Source organism: Rhinolophus sinicus, chromosome 14 (assembly GCF_057876585.1).
Source record: "Rhinolophus sinicus isolate RSI-liver-muscle chromosome 14, RSI-T2T, whole genome shotgun sequence".
Lineage (NCBI taxonomy): Eukaryota > Metazoa > Chordata > Mammalia > Chiroptera > Rhinolophidae > Rhinolophus > Rhinolophus sinicus.
In genome coordinates this window covers 44,151,055-44,170,003 of record NC_142514.1, presented here as the reverse complement: position 1 = coordinate 44,170,003, position 18,949 = coordinate 44,151,055, and the positions used below count along the sequence as shown (strand labels likewise).

At 42.3% G+C, this 18,949-nt stretch overlaps 2 protein-coding genes across 6 annotated transcripts in view; one reads left to right on the top strand and one right to left on the bottom strand.

Annotated features, from left to right (window-relative positions):
• The window catches only part of LOC141572107 (uncharacterized), a 147,687-nt gene extending 133,346 nt beyond the window's left edge, over positions 1-14,341 (top strand). The window contains exon 7 of the mRNA XM_088791164.1: positions 9,173-14,341. The gene's annotated coding sequence lies outside the window, so the exon portion shown is untranslated. The remainder of the gene's footprint in view (positions 1-9,172) is intronic.
• The window catches only part of NFIA (nuclear factor I A), a 562,979-nt gene that overhangs the window by 512,468 nt on the left and 31,562 nt on the right, over positions 1-18,949 (bottom strand). The window lies entirely within an intron of this gene.

The following is an 18,949-nucleotide window of genomic DNA, read 5'->3' as shown; positions in this document are numbered from 1 at the left end:
TCTTGGCCTGTTTGATTCTAAAGTTTATACCTTCACTCGTGAACCAAACTCTCCCCTCCATTCTTTCTCATGGTCAGTTACTACCTCCTGTGTACCCAGTGTTCTCCCAGGGTGTGGGGATATAATCCCTTTATCTGGCAATGTAATTCCTTTTGGGGAGTGCAGAGCACTTTTCTAGGGGTCATTTCATACCCCTTCACATCATTCTTGTGATGGATGGTTATACCTTCTCTAAAACTAAACGAATGTCTGTGAGTATGTATTAGTGTCTTAGGGCTGCTGTAACAAGTACCACAAACTGGGTGGCTTAAAACAGCAGATCTGTATCGTCTCATGGTTCTGGAGTCTAGAAGTCCAAAATCAAGGTGTTGGCAGCGCCATGTTTCCTCTGAAACTTGCAGGGGGAAATCCTTCCTTGACTCTTTCTAGCTTCTGGTGCTATCCTTGGCTTTCCTTGGCTTACATCTGCACCACTCCAATCTCTGCCTTTATCTTCACAAGGTGTTCTGCCTGTGTGTCTCTGTCTTTCTCTTCTTATGAGGACACCAGTCATATGGGACGAGGGTCCACTCCAATGACCTCATCCTAACTTGACTGTATCTGCAAAGGTTCTATTTCCAAGGAAGGTCACATTCACAGGTCATATTCACATACCTATATTAAAAGATTTTTATTTTCCGAGATAGAGGCTTGGGGGTTAGGACTTCTACAGTTCTTTTTGGGGGACACAATTCAATAGTTCCTTTTGGGGAATATAACAGAATATCTTAGTCAAGGTCCCACTACGGGCGGGGACATCAAATTGGATTAGATTTTGAGTTGTAAACTTCTAGGACTTTCTTGGTAGTGGTTCTTTGCTGTTTCCCAAATTCTCTATGTTCTTTCTGACCTCCTTGCTGTCGTTTACCTAATTGACAATCAGGGTTATCTTCTTCCTTCCTTTGTGTTGGAATCTTTCTTCTTCTTCACACAAATCATTCTCCTCAACCCCAGACCTACTGGCTCCTTCTTTCTCTAAACCCCATAACAATTAGAGTTGTACTATATTTGGGTTGACTTAAGTTCACCAATTCCTACTTGCCACTTGGTTTTATTTGCTTATCTATAGTAAAATATTTTGATTTTCAGAGATAGAGACTCTTGCTGCGGAGTGTAACACAGGGTTAGCACATTGTGACTCTCCACAAAGCCTTGCTGGGGGAATGATACTCATTTGTTTCAGATTCTAGTCACGGTACGTGAGGGTCCCTTGGAATGATATGACCACCCAGTCTAGTGGCATGGAGGGCTGAACAGTGATCTGGTGAGGCTGATGTGTACAGGAAGTCAAGCTGTGCCAGGCCTGGCATTCGGTACTCTTTATCCTTTTGCAAGATTTGACTCATCTGGACAATCGCCTTAACTTTCCACTTGACTTAGCCTGGGACCAGCCAGCCAAAATCACTGGCGGTTTGGCTAATCTAAGGACTGGTAGACTGGAAGATAAACTGATTAGAAAACAGAACAGGCCCAAGAGGAAAATCCACTGGCTCGTTGGTCCCAGGTGTCCTCAGAGAGGCTCTACCCCTGGGAGATCACATTGCAGGCTCCGCTCCTGGGGAGCAGAATGCTTCTCTCTCCTCCCCAAGGGCTGACAGGGGCTCCGAATACTGTTATTCTGCCCCTGCCAGCTGTTTACCTTGCTGATAGCACGTCCTCTGGGGGGCCCTGGTGTTACCTCCTCCTTCCTGAGCACTTTTCCCGACACTCCAGGGACAGCGGTAGAGCAGGATTGAACAGAGCAGATGTTCCCTTCTCTTTGTTCCTGGAAGTGACTGTCCCAAGGTTCATGACTCCCAAGGAAGTTGGCAAGACATTGAAATTGGTAATCTGAGAATTGTAGGGTGGATTCTTTTGCCCAAATGCATCTTATTTGGGTGGAGGGAAACTGAGGCATCAAGAAATGAAGCTGCATGCTAACGATATACTTTCTGAGGATTCGGTGACAAATCTGAGACTAGGACACTGTTCTTATCCCTTGTAGACCAGGCACTGTTTGCTCTCCCAGGTGGCCTTGATAACCATCAACCAGGGATCCAAGCAGGGGCTGGACCCCATAAAAGGAGTTTGGAGAGAGGATTTCCCCTGCAGGTGAGATGAAATCCACTTGACCTGCTCACCTCTCCAGCCTCATTGTGTATCTTTCTTCCTCTTGTTAACAAAACTCTAGCCATCCTGGCCTTTTCTCACTTCAAAGCCCCTTCCCACGTGCTCCTCCCTCAATCTGGAGTAATCTTTGGCCCACACTTCACCTAGATTACGCCAACTCATTCTTTAAGTCTCAGCTTACATGTCCCTTCCTCAGAGCAGCCTTCTTTGAGCTCTGTCATCTAAATAACACTCACCATTAATTGTTTTCACAGGACTATGCATTTTTTTTCATAGATTTGCCTATTTATTTGAAGTTAGTACTCCCCTACCTCATGTAGACTGTAAAGTTCACAAGGGCAGGGACCATGGCTGCTTTGCTAATTACTGTGTAATCTGGGCCGGGCACATAGTAGGCACTCAGTACATATTTGTTAAATGAATGAATGAATGAATAAAGTAAAAGACTGGCTTTTGGGATATGGGAGAGCCAAACTGTTCATGTATTAGAGAATTGTTATTGCTACTACGTTATAGAGACCCCACTAAGTCACTGTTCAGGCAGGGCTGTGATTACACTCAGGCTTTCATACAAGGCAACTGAGGCTCAGAGAGGACACGCAGCTCACCTAAGGTCACCCACACTGCAAGCAGCCAAGCCTGGGTTGGAATGCAAGTTTGCCTGGCTCCAAAACAGAAAGGTTTTCATTATTTTATGATGTGTTCACTGTATATCAGAAACCTTCTCTGTAGATCAGGAATGTCATGATGTCCCCTTTGTGCATCAGATAGTTCAGGTTTTGGGTTTCCTAAGATGCTATACCTTCTCAGTGGAAGAGCCAGGTCCTGACAAAACTTTGCTGACTCTCAAATCAGAGCTTTGCATTTCAGCTCCACACTTGGGGCACCCTTGGGTATGCACTCATTGGGGTCATAAGCCTCCTGGGGTACATACTAGCAGAGCCCTGGGCCATGTGGGGTCAAAAAGAAGCCATTACAACACCCATTGACATTGAATCCTGGTTTCTATTTTACCCCTAGTAACAGAGAACAAAGCTCATTTCACCAAAATGTTCTCCTGGTGCCAGGGGCCCCAGTAAAACTCCCGTTTTCAATCACTTGCACATAGTTAAGCGGAGACAGTTAAAATACCCTAATTACTGAGCTGGTGGGTCCTACTGACACCTGTAAGACATTTGGTGCAGCGCAGGAAGTAATGCTTCCTTTCCAGTTTACATCACCATTTAATCTAATTATTCCTTCCAGTTTAGCTTTCACATATTCCATCAAAGAAGAGATTGCTCATTTCCTTGCGAAACTGTATACATCCACTGTATTGCTATTTTTTGCCTCTCGTAAGTAATCTGAGATTTCCTAACCTTCTCCCCCTACTGGATTCCCTGGTTAATGTATAAATGTGGAAGAAGTTTCTTGACAGAGAAGTCAAGAGGGTCTCACCTGTGGGAATAGCATTTACATTTCAGAGAATTTGAGAGCTCAAAGGGGCCTTTCACATCATCTGTATTAAGTCTCTCGTTTTCTAACTGAGGAAACTGAGGCTCAGACAGGGGAAACCAATCATGGAGCACCCTCTTCCTGAGTTCCTGCTGTGTGTCAGGCTCCAAGAAAAAGTAGCCCTTTTCCCTGGATCAAACCCCTGCCCTCAAGAAGCTTGTGTCCAAAGAAGACAGAAATGACTGTAATTGAAAATAATTAATGAATCCCAAATGTGCAAAGCCATGTGTAAAAGAAGCACAGGTTTTTAAATGGAAGATCCCTTGAGTCAGTGATGCTTAAAATGACTCATAAAGAATGGAAATAATTTCACTAAGTGAAGAGTGGAGACAGGGCATTCCAGGAAGAGGGTATAAGCCTAGGGCAATGGGGAGATGCCCAGAATAAGCTGGAGTGAGCAGAATAAGAGAGAATGCAGTCAAAGAAGAAGTTAGAATCCGGTGGGGGGGCCCGTCCATGGTGGAACCCAGGCTGAGAACATCTTGAGGTCATGAATGGATATTCTGTTTGTCCCTATAAATCTACTTTCCATCCTTCTATACTGTGCTCTGTGCCCTAGGAGGCTGACCTCTATAAGCTACCTTGACAGGACTCCCTTGCCCTCTGACTTCTGCTTGGGTTTGACCAACAGGAAGCACCAGGGAAGACTGAAGAATATGGGGAGAGAGGTCAGGGTATTCATTCCCTGGGTTGCCTCCCTGTTGGGTGACAGGTTGGCAAAATGTGTCATGAAGGCCACAGTTCCTTGTTAGGTGGTCCTGTCCTGCAGGTTTCCCTGCACTCGTCCCTTTAGACTTAGGGGTGCTAACAGCTCTCTGCTCTTGCCAGTTTTAGGACACTTCCCATCTCTTTGTTGGTCTTACCCTATGCTGCTCGTGCCATTGTAAACAGTCCCTTTGTTAAACTCCCTTCAATTACTCCACTTGAGTTTTCCATCTGTTTCCTTCCGGGTCTTTTCGAAAGGCTCCAGCTCCAAAGGGTAGCCTGTGACGGAGAAGGCCCTCACAGTGAGGACATCAGTGATGGGCATAGCTGATGAGGGTCCGATCAAGGGAGAGGCAGCTGGGGGCCTAGCAGGGGACGCTCTGAGGCTCCACAAAAGTGCACATGACAAAAAAGAGCATCTCTATGCTAGGCCTCTATGCTAGGCCTAGAGATCGCAAAGCCATTTTACGAAAGTACTTATCAAGGAGGAACTTTCCTACACCCTCCTTCCAGCTTGCTTCCTCAACCCCCCAACCTTTGCTCCAACCACAAAAGGGTCAGAAGTCAGGATAAGCAAGCTTAGGGAGGAGATAGAGAGAGAGACAAAACCAGGTCTACCGAATGTGTGCAGGCAGGCCACCCACACACAGGAACCAGCCGACCCACAAGATTGAAGTATTGATTGATAGATTCTCATCTCTGAGTTGAGTCATTGCCTAAGAGTTGTCAGAAAAGCCATGGGATTGCCTGAGTTTTCGCCCATCTGTAGGGGAATGACTATTACCCCCACCAAACAAATTCATAGGGATTGTTGGAAATAAAACACCCACAATTGCTTTCAGGATTACTCTCAGTGAGGTCCTGCTTCTTTGATTTACTGGTTTTATAATTTTAGGAAATGCTGCAAACTAAAACTCCATTGTGAACTTCCAAGTAACCTGTTTCACGTTGTTGAATTTGTTTGACCATAAAACCTTTTTTTTAGTAACTCCAATGTAACTGATGTTTCTTGCAATATACTTTGGAAAAAGTGCTTTTGACACCAAATACACAGGTAAGTAAATTAAAAACTAATTTTTTCTTCCCTAGGGAGGACATTAGAATGGCTAGTTACAACTTCTATGAAGAAGCAGACTAGCCCCAAGCAGAATTTTATCCTAACAAGCAGAATTTTATCCTAACAATATAGTTGTAAATAAAAAATTGATGCTCAGACCAGGAAATTATAAAAAACCATCACAGAACGCTTTGCATACCTGGCATATTATATAACTGGTAGGTCACACTAGTAACGTGGACACTTTGTTTTCTTTAATGAGCTCGGAGACCACACAACTTATGGAGAGTCCTGGGAGGGGCTTACTGAGCTTTAAAGAGAGTGTTAATAGAATAATGAGTATTTGTCATCATTAAGTGCCCATCAAAATGAAATATTGTGGACTTTTCATTTATAAAGTGATACCATAATTTTATAAATGATTTAAAATACTTGCTATTAATAGAATCATGGCAATAGAACAATACATGAAAACTAGGAAGAAAAAAAACACCAGCAAAAACTTGCCCTGGAGAGGATTTGCAATTCCCCTTTGAGTGATGATGGACTGTTCAAGTGGGGTCTCTTAGACCCTTCATGGTGTCTATCAGGCTTCCATCCTTTACATTTTTTTTCCCCAAGGAACCAAATACTGAGGCCTGTGGGTACTAGTGTAGCAATGATCACAGGAAGGTGTTTACAAAATATTTGCCAAATGAATGATTCACCCAACACGTTCCTTTTACAGAGGACAGAACTATGAGTGCATTACTTCCTTCCTTTTTCTCTGCTTTGCTTTATGCCAGCTACTTTATAGACTTTAAGTCCAAACTCCACAGGCAGGAGTTATGGTTCTGATTTTATGGATAAGGAGACGGAGGCTCAGAGAGGTCACACAGCTGGTGAGTGACAGGGCAGAACTTACAACCCCAATGTAAAACTTGATAACGTGTTCTTGGGTTGGTTGCACTGTTGCACATTTAGCCTAAGACAATAACCACACAACTTTGTACCTTCCTACACAGCCTTGAATGTGAGAATTGTGGGCCCAGTATCTCTGACCACTTTAGGAAATCAAGTATAATAATACTTGATAGGCATTTCCAAGAGTGCGAGGTTCTGAGATGCTGGAAAGGAAGACTTAGAATTGACAGAACAAAATTAAGAGAGGATGATCTATATTCCAGTATTGGACACCATTTTGAAATAGGTAAGGTTTGCCTTTGGTGCCTTCTCACCTCCATTTATTACCTTCAAAATCCAGAGAGCTAGACGTATAATGATTGGATTCCAGGCACTCCGGTAGGCAATGGAGGCATTGTTTTGGACGTTAAATCATAACAATTTTATTTTCTTCTTATGAGCATAGCCTTTGGCATTCCTATGAGGTTGCTAAATTCGTCTTCCCACCTAATAAAAGCTCCAATTCCTATGGTCTAGTCTTATTTTACAAAAGTACATCCCAAGGATTATAAGGCAAGCCAAGCCAAGCCAAGGTAGGGCTGACTACATTCTCCCGTGACCTTTAGTCTGTTAGTTCCTTGACTCTTAGAGAATGCCATCAGTCATATCTTGTTCCTTTACCTGGGTACACTGGGAAGGAATGTCTCCTTAAACAAAGCTCATTTAAACAGGTCATGTTCACAATCTCTCCCATGTCCATTACGATTCCGACCTCATCTCTTGCTCTTCTCCCCCTACTCACTTTATTTTAGCCTCACGGACCTCCCTGATGTTCCTGGAGTACATGAGGCATGCTTTACCTTAGGCTTTGCACTGGCTGTTCCCTCTCTCCATCCAGACACCCACATGGTTTATCACTCACCTCCCTTAGCATCTTACTCAAAGGTCAACGTTTCAGACTCAAATTTCCTGACCACCCATTTAAAATAAAAAACCTCTCTCACCTGGTACTGCCTTATCTCCTCTATTTCTGTACCCGTGACACCCAGAACAATGCCTGACATAGAACTGGTACTCAAAAATATTTTGAATGAATGAATGAATTCAAGTAGCCTCTGCTTTAATTGGATTTTCTACAGCTACTCCAAATTCTGAAATGCCTGTGCCTACATGGGGTTGTTCTTCCTGCTCAAATACCTCCCATTTTGGGCCAGCCCGGTGGCTCAGGCTGTTGGAGCTCCATGCTCCTAACTCCGAAGGCTGCCGGTTCGATTTCCACATGGGCCAATGGGCTCTCAACCACAAGGTTGCCGGTTTGACTCCCGCAAGGGATGGTGGGCTCCGCCCCCTGCAACAGGCAACGGGCAACTGGACCTGGAGCTGAGCTGCGCCCTCCACAACTAAGATTGAAAGGACAACAACTTGACTTGGAAAAAAGTCCTGGAAGTACACACTGTTCCCCCAAAAAAGTCCTGTTCCCCTTCCCCAATAAAAATCTTACAAAAAACAGCAACAACAAAAAACCTCCCATTTTTATGAAGCTTCTTCCCACTGGCTAGTTTGTCAAACACTCTGGCTAACATGGGTAAGAAGGAAGACAGGCTTCATCAAACACAGTAAAAATGCTAGGAATGGCTGTATATTTTGAATCAATATTTCCTTGTTTAAATGCTCTTCATAAATTCCTTCTCATTTCAAATACGGCTGACCCAAAAGAACCAACAGCTCATAGTTGAGTTTGGTCCCCAATGTTGAGTCAAAACTTAAACTTCATTTTTATTGATCTTTGTTTATGGTTAAGAATGTGGGTTCTGGAGCTAGAGCATTTGGGTTTAAATCCTTGTTCCACTACATATTAGCTGGGTGATCTTGGATAAATTACTTCCCGTCTCAATGCCCAGTTCTCTCATCAGTAAAGAGAGGACAGTAATATCTATTTCATGGGGTTATGGTGAGTATTAACCAGGCTGATAGGTGTAAAGTACTTAGAACTGTACAGAGTATTTCCTTATTACTCATCAGATGAGAATACTGCCATTTTCCCACTGAGCGTAAGTGGAAGAAATGCAGCCTTCCTCCCCCATTCTCCCCTCAGCTATCCAAGGCAGCTGCAGACCCCTGCTCTGGTGGGGGTAATAATTTCCTGAGCCTTGTAGCAGAAGGAGGCAAGGTGACAACCATGCCCAGTAAATGTCAGTTACATAAAAATAGCCCTCTGGCCAAACTCAGCTGGGTCCTCAGTGGTCATCCCTGCCCACTGGTAGCCACGGCCTGTGGACTCCCTGTGCCTACTGGTTGGAGCAAAGACCACACTCGGCAATGTTGCCAAGTCATGGGTGAGAGGCAGGTTGGTGCCTTGCCCAGCCCTGTGACACGGGAGCCTGTTGCCCCAACTGAGATAATTTTCTTGTCACCAGGCCTGAAATCTTCACTCGAAGTCATCTTCAAACTGGTGTTCTGAAACAGGGCCAAGTCCCCAAGCCTGAGTTTCCAGGCTGGGGAGCGGGTGTTCCCTAAAATGCACCTTTCTAAGAAAAAGAAAAAACTTAATACAGCTTGCCAAGGAGAATTAAGTGTCAGTGTCTTTTTTTTTTTGAATGGTTATTTGGATGTAGACAGGAAGCTTCTGAGCCTTTTTGAAAAACAGGGAAAAAAAATGAAAAAAGAAATCCTCTACCTCCCTGGGGAGACATTTGAGGAATAGTCAGGCCTGAGGGCACTTTGAATGCCAAGAAAGTCGTGTTCTGAACTAGTCAGAATGTGGACACGGGGGGCAAGATTTGGGCAGCTGCATAGCTACTGAGCAGCTTTCTATTCAAACCCACTCTGGCAGAGGAGAAATGTTATTTCTTTCATTCTTTCATCACTTCTTTTTTTTTTTTACAGAAAGAAAGAAAGAAAGAAAAAGAAAGAGAGAAAGAGAAAGAAAACACCACCACAAAGGATCCAGAGACATACTGATGTCACTGAGAGGGGAGACCTAGGTTATAATCAAAAGTTGGTTTCAGGGGAACCCCCCCTCCCACCCCAGCCTCTCCCCACTCGTGCCCCCACCGCACAATAAAAGCTTTGCTCTAAAAGGCAGCCCAGACAATGGATCAGATGCCAAACCACGTGAAGTGCCCAGAGGCAACTCCAAAACACCCGGCCCACCAGCGGGTGGAGGCTGCCAAGGAGCCAGATGCTGTAGCTTTAAAAATATCTTCCGCTGCTTGGCATCTGCAGTTGCAGGCTGCTGCCTCAGAGAAGGAGCTGGCGAGGGCTGGGACAGCCGGGCAGGCGGCAGCAACCGGCGTGCATGTAATGGAGAGCGCCTCTAACCACGGGGCTGCCCATTTGGCCTTGTTAAATCACCCCCAGCATATGGTGAGAGACATCTGCCCAGGATTTGGACCTCACAGACTGGAAGAGGAGGGCTCAAGACAGACAGTCTGAGGCCTGAGAGGCTGGTGGCAGCTGGGTAGGCATTTCTGAGGCCAAGGGCCTCATTGCACAGCGGAGCTGGAATTCTGAGAAAGAGGGACTGGCTCAAGGTCACACAACAACCTGCTGTCAGACCGATACTGGGGTGCAATTCATTTAGTTGCTTTGAGGCTCTGTTTATCTATCTGTGAAATGGGGTAAACATAAGCCTTACAGTCTTGATATGGGAATTAGATGAAATAAGTTAAGTGAATGGTCCCTGATCAAAGCATTTTAGTTGAATATGATTCTCAACCTTCCAATTGTGAAGGTCAAAAGCAGCCTTGAAACATGTTACATTTCCAAAAGGCTTTGGAAAAGATCCAACACTTTCCCAAATCCTTCTCCACCTGACTAGTGCTGAATGAAATCCACCTACATGGGAACTACAGCCTTTCGACTACTACTAAAATGAGACCTCACTTCCAAGGGGAAATATTTGAAGCGTGGAAGGTTTACTCCTGGAGGAGGTTTCTTTTTAAGGGGTAGTAGGGAGTTATAGTGCGTGCTTCGTGGAAGCCTAAGCTAACAGGAAAACTAAGGGAGAGTCAACATCTTCGTTGGAAAGCAGCTCTTTGCCTCTATTTCAAACCTCAACTTCAAATATCAAAACTATGGTTTTTTATTTTTTTCTCCCCGTTTTTTCTTTTTGGCTTCTAGATAACACTACTGCATTTTCCTTGTACCGCTACCCTCTCATTAAAAAACTCCACTAGTTAGTCAATTCTTAAGTAGGGCAATGGCCCCGCCTGGAATGTAGTGGGGAAATATACTCCCAGAGTGGTATTAAACGAGGAGAAATTCACGCAGATATCCTTGTGGACACGGGCCATGCATGCATGCCTGAGATGATTGGAGGCACACCACTTTTTTCCCCTTGCATATGAACACTTCATAAATACCTCTGAAAAATATGACACGTCCTCTGGAAGTATCCAGAAATCTTTCCCAGATCAAATCTAAAGACTTTCCATTACAGTAACGTTATTTCTCTTTCTTCACTACAGTGGAATAATCATGGCTGCCTTGCCAGCTTTTATTCTTATTTGTTTCCAATCCCAACAGCTTCTAATTGCCTATTAGAGGTCCCAGTGATTCCACGTTCCACTCTGGAACACATGACTGGGTTAATTCAAGCAGTGTCTTCCACCCTCTGACCATGGTTTAGGTTTAAGGATGGGCCACAGGACTTACATGGATCCAAAGAATGACAACAGTTTTGCTTCAGGAATTCTGGCACAAAACTGACTCTTTCTTATTAAATCTGAATGAGGGAGTAACTGGGAAAGACACTTGCCTGAGGATTCTAAGAAAGGCAGGATGGAGAAACCGGGTGACTGAGTTGCTGGATTAAACCATGCACGACTAGAAACAATACTATCTTTGGACTTTTCAATGACAAGAACCTTTCACAGTTTATATTTTATTTATATATATTACATACATAATATTTATATTACATTTTAAACCTTTTTGAGTCATGTTTTCCATATTTAGCAACTGAAAATATCCAGATGTGCTAAGGGAAGCCCTAAGAATTTGCACTTACAGACATTTGGCCTTGGTTTATTTTTAAACTGTCAATTAAGACTTAGAGTCTTTTTGGTTTGTCACATATGTTACATGACAAAACCATTAGAGCTGGGGGCTGAGCATGCTGAGCTCTTACAGCATAAAAAAGATTGTCTTCCTGGATTGGAATGAGGACAAATAGGGGCAAGTCCTCATCTGCCACCAAAAAATACCTTTTTGGTCCTTCATTCCTTCACTTGGATTGACAAGTGCGTTGTATTAGATTAGAGTTTGCCAAACTTCATTTCTCTATTACCTTTATAATTTTTCTATATTCACCTGTGCCATTAGTTACTTAACATTTTTCTTTAAATTAACCCACTTTCCTTAATTTTATAATCATTTAGGAGTAAAGTTAAAAATATACCATGATAGAAAATGAAAACAAACAAACAATTTCAATAAATACATCATTATTCACATAAAAATGTTTGTGTACCACCTAAAATTACCTTGCATATGATCCATTGGGAAATTCTAGGAGTTGATCAATGGTTTTGAAACTGTTTTTTTATGGATCTAAATTGTTTTGTTACGACAGTCTTAGATGAAAGTGTCATTTTTGACTATTTTGAAAATTGAAATAAAAATCCATGAATGTACTTAAGTCTGTATATATATATATACATATCTATATATGTTTTATGCTATATTTATATAATATTCTTATTGGAGACCACCAACATAATTATTGACCTGCTAGATTACTAATTTTTGTATTAGCTCAGAAGAAAACTTTAATAATCTCTGTGAATGTTTTATTATATTTAAAATAATTCTTATTACAATTTTAATACAGACAAAGACCAATAAAACATAAAGGGCTAATAATCTTACTGCCCACAGAGTCCCTTTGATGTTAAAAAATAATAATATGTCTGTGCATACATTCTAATTTTTTGTAAATATGTGTTTGATTAGGAAGATTGTAGCTCTGCAGTGGTTTTTCTGGAATTCAGACTTTTAACCTAAAATTGTATGAGTGAGTCACAGGTACCCCAAGTAAATGCCAGGTAAATATTCAACCAGTTGCTTTGGCCAATCCATTTTATCAAGCTGTAACATTCTATTTCTGCAACTTGTGAACTTGAGACATACTGATCTCCATGAGTCATATTATAGACAACTTTAGTGTTAGTGTAAGTTTTTAGGCTCCTCATGTCTGATTTTCATATTTATGTCAAACAATATAGAGAACCATTGTTAAGTGTTACTGATTCAAATTTGTGACCAAAATGTCTCGCTATCCTGTCTTCAAGCTTCTGGACTAGATTAAATGAAGAGTATCTTGAGATTTTGAGTCAAGCTATTAATAACAAACAAACAAACAAACAAAAAGCCACAGATGTTACCACTTTCATCTACTTATCAGTACAATCAGAATTTTTGTGAGGCCCTGTTTTCAAAACAAAATATCGAAATAAAGACAATAGTGAGGCTGACATTATTGCAAATATCATTTATCACTCCAATATCAAATGTTGGGGTTAATCTGAATAAACTCATTACTTCTTTAAGGTGGAACTTGAAGAGGTAAATGTTATCAATTTGACATTATAAAATAACATTTTGTCAATATAATAGCAATACATACATTCAAATTTACGTACACACATATAACATTATATATCCACTGATTCATTCTGGGAGACAGTGGACCATATGACCTTTAAGATGCTCCTCCAAGTCTAAAAAATAAAGTCCTTGTTTCCTCTTGGGCTGACTTAACTCACAGTTGTGCGTTGTGACTCATAGTTGTGTCCCATAGTTTTTTTTTTGTTTTTTTTTTACTTTACCCAAATTCACCATTTTTAATATTTTGCCACATTGATTTTCTTTTTTTGTACACACATCCACATGCCTGTGAGCTTATTTTTCTGAACTGGGTGAGAGTAGAAATCAAACATCATGTCTTTTTTTACACCTTTGCACCCTGTAGTGTGTATTTCCTAAGAAGAGGGATATTCTTAACCACAGTTTAGTTATGAAATTCATGTGTCCCATAGTTTTGACTCATAGTTGTGAAAAAGAATAAGAAAATGACAGGTAACATTTGCACGCAGCTTTTCAGATTCACGTGCTTTCGCTTGAAGGAAAAGTATGAATTTCAACCCTGAACCCTAACCTTACCTTTTCTGGGAAACTTTCCCTCACTGCTCCAGGCAACATTAAACACTTCACCCTCCAGGCCCCCAGGCCTCTTGCTTCCTATGACTGTATTGCCCCATGGCACCATTTAGAACTATTACTTTATATGCTTGCCTCTGCCCCTGGATTGTGAATGCCCCAAAAGAACAGACCATATCTTGCTCATCTTTGTATTTTCAGTGCCTAGTCTGGTGCAGAGGGTCTGCTTAATAAATGTTTGGATGCTTCAATGAATGAATGGTTTCATGGGAACCAATAGAAAACTGAACCCTGGGTGATCATTTTATTTTTCATCAGCTCAGCCCGTGTTTTCCTCATCAGGAATATTTATTAAGCAACAAATTTGTGCATAAAATTTGGCAAGGCACCACTTTTTCTGACATCCATCTCCCCTCTCAGTCCTGATGATCCAAGCTCGTATCCTCAAAAGCTTTCCCGGGGTCTGTTTCCTTCAACACGTATCAGTGCACATCTGACCCATTCCTACCTCTGGGCTTCTGCTCATATGTTTCTCTCCACCTGGAACACCTTTCCTCATCATTTCTGCATGTTCATTATCACCTGTGCTCAAATCCTTCCTGATATCCTCTTCTGGTCTAGTCCTAGCTGGAAGTAATGCCGTTCAGATATGCCATCTACTGAAACTGTCTAGTGAAACATATCACTCTGCTGCTATATCACAGTTACTTAGAAATAGACCTTTTCACTCTTCTGGATTTTGTTCCCTTTGAGGGAAGAATTTGTGTTGAACCATTTATGTGTTTTTCAGAACACCCAAAGCATATACAAGTAGTAGATGCTGAAAAATATTTAGTGAATGAATAATTTGTTTGGCCCCTATGGCTCATTCTGTCTCTATCTAAAACAACTTATAAGCTAGTTACTGTCAGAATTGGAATAGAAGCCTAGAAGCTTGAATCAAGTTCACCCCTCCCACCAAGAAAACAAAATAATTCCTGCTTTTCATAGATTCTTATATACTAACAGCTGCGTATTCCCAAGCAGGTTACTTAGTGTTTCCAATTCCCCAGCTTTTCTTTTGTAATCATGGTTGATAGCATATATCCAAAGAACGAAATGAGATAATATATGTAAAGGCATCATTAGAGGGCCTGGCCCATTGCGAAGGTTGAGTAGATGGTCACTATATTACAACTGTGGTTATATAAAAACTGGAAATTAAGAGGTATATGAATAGAGGAAGGATGTTAAAGCTATTTTGTAGTTGATGAACCAGTCTATTCTGATGGAAAACTTCCTGGGGTAGGTTCTGCAGCCCGAGCAGTAAAGATAACACTTGTACAACAAAGGGATGTATGAAAGGCGTTCTGAAGGAACCATGTGCATTTGTTGACTATATAAACTAGGTGTTCACTAGGTCACTAGGTCCTTTACTCCACAGAACATTCCTGCTAGAAATGAGCTACTGTACTGTTTTGTGGTAGAGGCGTAACTTGCCCACGGTCACACAGCTAATAGATGGCACAGCCATGATTAAAGTGCAGGTCCCTCTGATTCTAAAGATCACTCTCTGATTTGTTGCTATGCATGCCGCAGACTGTAGAAGATTCATGGAGTATTACAGGTCCTGAACTAAGGAGGTGACTGAGGTGATGGTAAGACAGAGAAGGATGCAGTAGTCAATTCACTTTGGGGACTGATTCCTTGGAGAAGGAAATCAGGGTGTGGAGGTGGGAAGGGGAAAACTGACGATCACAGAGAATGAATGATAGAGGCCAGCTAGGGGGTGACATTGCCCCATTACTAGCACTGTCCACTTGCTACCACCCCAGGCCCATGCCGGCTTTGCTCATAGGTTTCCTAATAGGTCCTGACCAAAGCCAGTATCAGCCCATTGCAAGGCTGGCCCGAGCTGTAACAGCAGTGTTAATGGGAACTTGGCCCTGCCCCAGGCGGGTATGGAAAGCGGCTGTTGGCTCTTGTGAAAATCCTTGGTCCTGGCCGGTTTTTCCACAAAGAGAAATTCACTGCCCTGAAGAAATGCCATCGCCTGTTCTGGGTGCCAAACTCGAGGAAAATCAAGTCGTGAGACTCACTCCTCTGCCTGGGTGAAATGACAGATAGCAAAAGAGCTTTCAGTTTCCTCTACCCCCAAAAAGTCTGCCAGAGATATAAATATTTAAAAACAGGAGCTAGACTGAGAGGGTTAGCTTTCACTGTGTCTTCTTTGGCAAGCGTTCGATCCACCCACCAGATATCATTTTATTCTGTGTAATGGAATGGCAGTTCTGGGTTGTACATCCCAGCTTCTGACACACTGTGTGGAAAAAAATGACTGTGACCCTTGTAAACTATTTTTGTAGTTGGAAACAGATACAGACCCAGGTTGTGAATGCCAGATTGAACATAGCTATGAGAGGTTTAAGTGTTTTTTTTTTTTTCTCTTCTACCCTTATTTTTATCTCCTGCTGAGAAGTCCTCTCTCTAATTTCTATCCCGTAGGATAACTCCTTTTCCTTGTTACATAGGATGTATTTATTTTTAAACTGTTCTTATCTCAAACTGGTTAAACAACGTAAAGGTCTATAGAAGTGTACAGTCTACATTTCTTCTTTTCTCTCACACAGCAGTCCCTGAAACTGTCGATACAGAAGACAATTCAAAGTTATTATTTTTCCTATAGAGAAGTGGGTACAAACCTCCATGCTATTAAATAGGTTTGAATCATCACAGATGACCCTCACAATCTAGGTCTTTATAATTTTAAGGTGGACTAGAGGAAACTAATGAGGATTTTTGAAACAAGCTTTGGACTAAAACTCTCATCATGCAAATCCACTGAAAAACCCCATAACTTTAAAACATAATTAACTCGATCCCCAATCCCTACCCTCCTGTCTCTGAGTCATTTTGTTTCCTCTTAGGCTACTTTCTTCATAAAACGATAATAACAACAGCACAGTGGGTATTTTTATCTATTTTTTAAAAAATCAGATTCTGCAGTACTTCTGCTTTTTTTTTTTTAAATTGCTCTGTCCTCAGAGTCCTTTTTAATATGGTTTAGGACTCACAAGAGTTAATAGGCGAGAGGGGGGGAGGAACCCACTTGTTTTAAGCCTGGAGCCTGTCACCTTTTCTTGGCAATTACACTGCTAATGGCTGAGTCCCAAGCAAAGTGGCAAAGAATATCTCTTCTCACGTTCCCAACTCACAGTGCATTCCCAAATACCAGATGGTGTTTTTGGAATCCATTTCACTATGTTTGATATGACAATACTTTTGTATAATGTTAAATTATATATAACTATTGCAAATAGCTGAGATCAGAACAACCAAGAAGCGGAAAATTAGACACAAGAAGGAAAGATAGAAACTAAAGACTGTGGACTTTCATCTGCCCCCTTTGTGTCCTGTTTCCCTTGGATTTTCTTTTAATCTGAAGTGGATTGGCAGGAGGGGGGTGGGGTACAGGGGCGGGGAGGGGGGTGGAAAAGCATGGGGGATGGGGAGGAGCCGACAGTCGTGCCGCTGTGTTGTTGCAATGAAATTACATCAAATTGGGATCCTCTCCCTGTTAAAGTTTGGTACACATCACAAAAAACTTGCCAGACGTTTGAGAGCAGCGTCATCTAATTTCAATGGCCGCAAACCTCAAAATTAAGCCCAAGAAGACTCATAAAGCCCCATGCTCAACCCCTTTGAAAACTGTTTTTATTCTTAGGGGAGGGACAAGTAAGAGAATGACCAGATCTTGAAACCCCAGTCACTGCCTTAGGAATCATGAGAAGGACAGCAAGAGAAAACAAATGCTGACTCAAAACAGTACAAAGGAATTCAACAGAAACAGAGGTTTTCCTAGTTTGAGGGCACACAGCTATATTCATTTGATTTCTAAAACCGCCGACGGAGCCGGACCCTTGCTATAAATGTATCTCACAGAATCCACCCTTGAGAAACGTGGGTAACACCAATGGAGCCGCATTTCTACCCCAGATGGCCAAATGGGGTAAACATATCACTTTAATTTTAATTTTCTGGCTATTTGACAATAGGCAACCTCTGGTCCTCTTTCCCCAACCTTCAAATAGGCCTTATCTCCACATTGCAGGACTTATTGATTTCAGCCCAGAGCGAATGCATTACAGCCAAGTGATAAATTGCTTAAAATTATTCTTAAATGAAAACGCTGGAAACCCCCGATGTAGCTTTTTGAATGGAGGGCGGGCAGGACAATTTCCAAACTGCCTGTATCGGAGATTCTTTCCGGCGATTGATTCCTTCTTCATCAGCTACATTACTAACCTCCAGAGCAGCTTGTCAGAACCAAGGACTGCTCCTATTCATGCAGCTTTGGTTTTTATGCGGCAGATGAGTTGCTTTTCCCTACCACCTGTCCTTGTTCCGTGCTACCTCTTCTCCCAACCATCACCCCCTCCCCTGCTTCCTCTTCCCCCAGCATATAGCTGAACCATCCTCCCCAGGAAAGCGCCTACAGCTCCAGTGACTACTACATAATTAACAATAACTTGTACTAATGCAATTTAAGAGTCCTTTTAATAGGCAGCGATGGTAGAATGTATAGCCCATCTTTCTTTGTCATCTGAGAAAAGCGGCCCCATGCAGAGCTGCTGGTTGCTGAGTGACGCTTTGTTGTCTGCACCAGACACAGTACCAGCTGCACTGGCAGGTAGCCGAAGTGCAAGAAGATAGCTGCCAAACTATGCTATACAAAGGGAGCTGTGCCAGAGAGAAAGGGACCTTTGCATGTGATGACCTTTGACCCTCAAGCCAGCATGGATCCCATATTCATCCCTTCCAGACAATTGCATCTTTCATTCCACCACAAACTATGATTAGAAAGGGGCCACTTGTGATCGGAGTTGGTTAGCTTGTAAGTTCCCAGCAATGGGGTTATTGCATTTTTCTTGTTTTAATGGTGACAATATTTTCCTTAATCTGGGGGTGGAAAGAAATAAGCAAGTAAACAAGGGAAAATATAAAAGCAAAACAGTCACCCAGCCAATGGCGTGGGGCAGGGATTCTGGGAAACTGAAAAGTGTGTAGACAGTGACCATATGGCATTTAAAAAGTCAAACGGAAATTGAACTCTCACCTGATCACTGGGAAGCTTCCCACAAGGAGCTCAACCGAACTGTGCATTTTTAAGGAAATTGCTAACTTACTCAACACTGCTATATAATACTTCTTTCATCCCACCAGCAAAGCTTTTGTTTGGTCAACTTAGATTAATGAGAAACTAACAGCTTGTATTTGAATATGTCCTAGCAAGTTCACTTTTGTTCTTCTTTGAAAAACATTAGCGATCTTTGGAAAATGGCTTTTATTTTGTGTTTTAAAGCCATTCTACATCAGGACGTATGAAAAGAAGCCTAAAGCCACAAGTAAGGACCACCTCAAAGTCCGAGCAGCCCTTTTGAACCTGTGTCTTGGCCGTCTTGTCTAGCAGGCAGAGGGTCAGTTGTCAGCACTGCCTACCCACCCCAGCAGCATGCTGCTGGG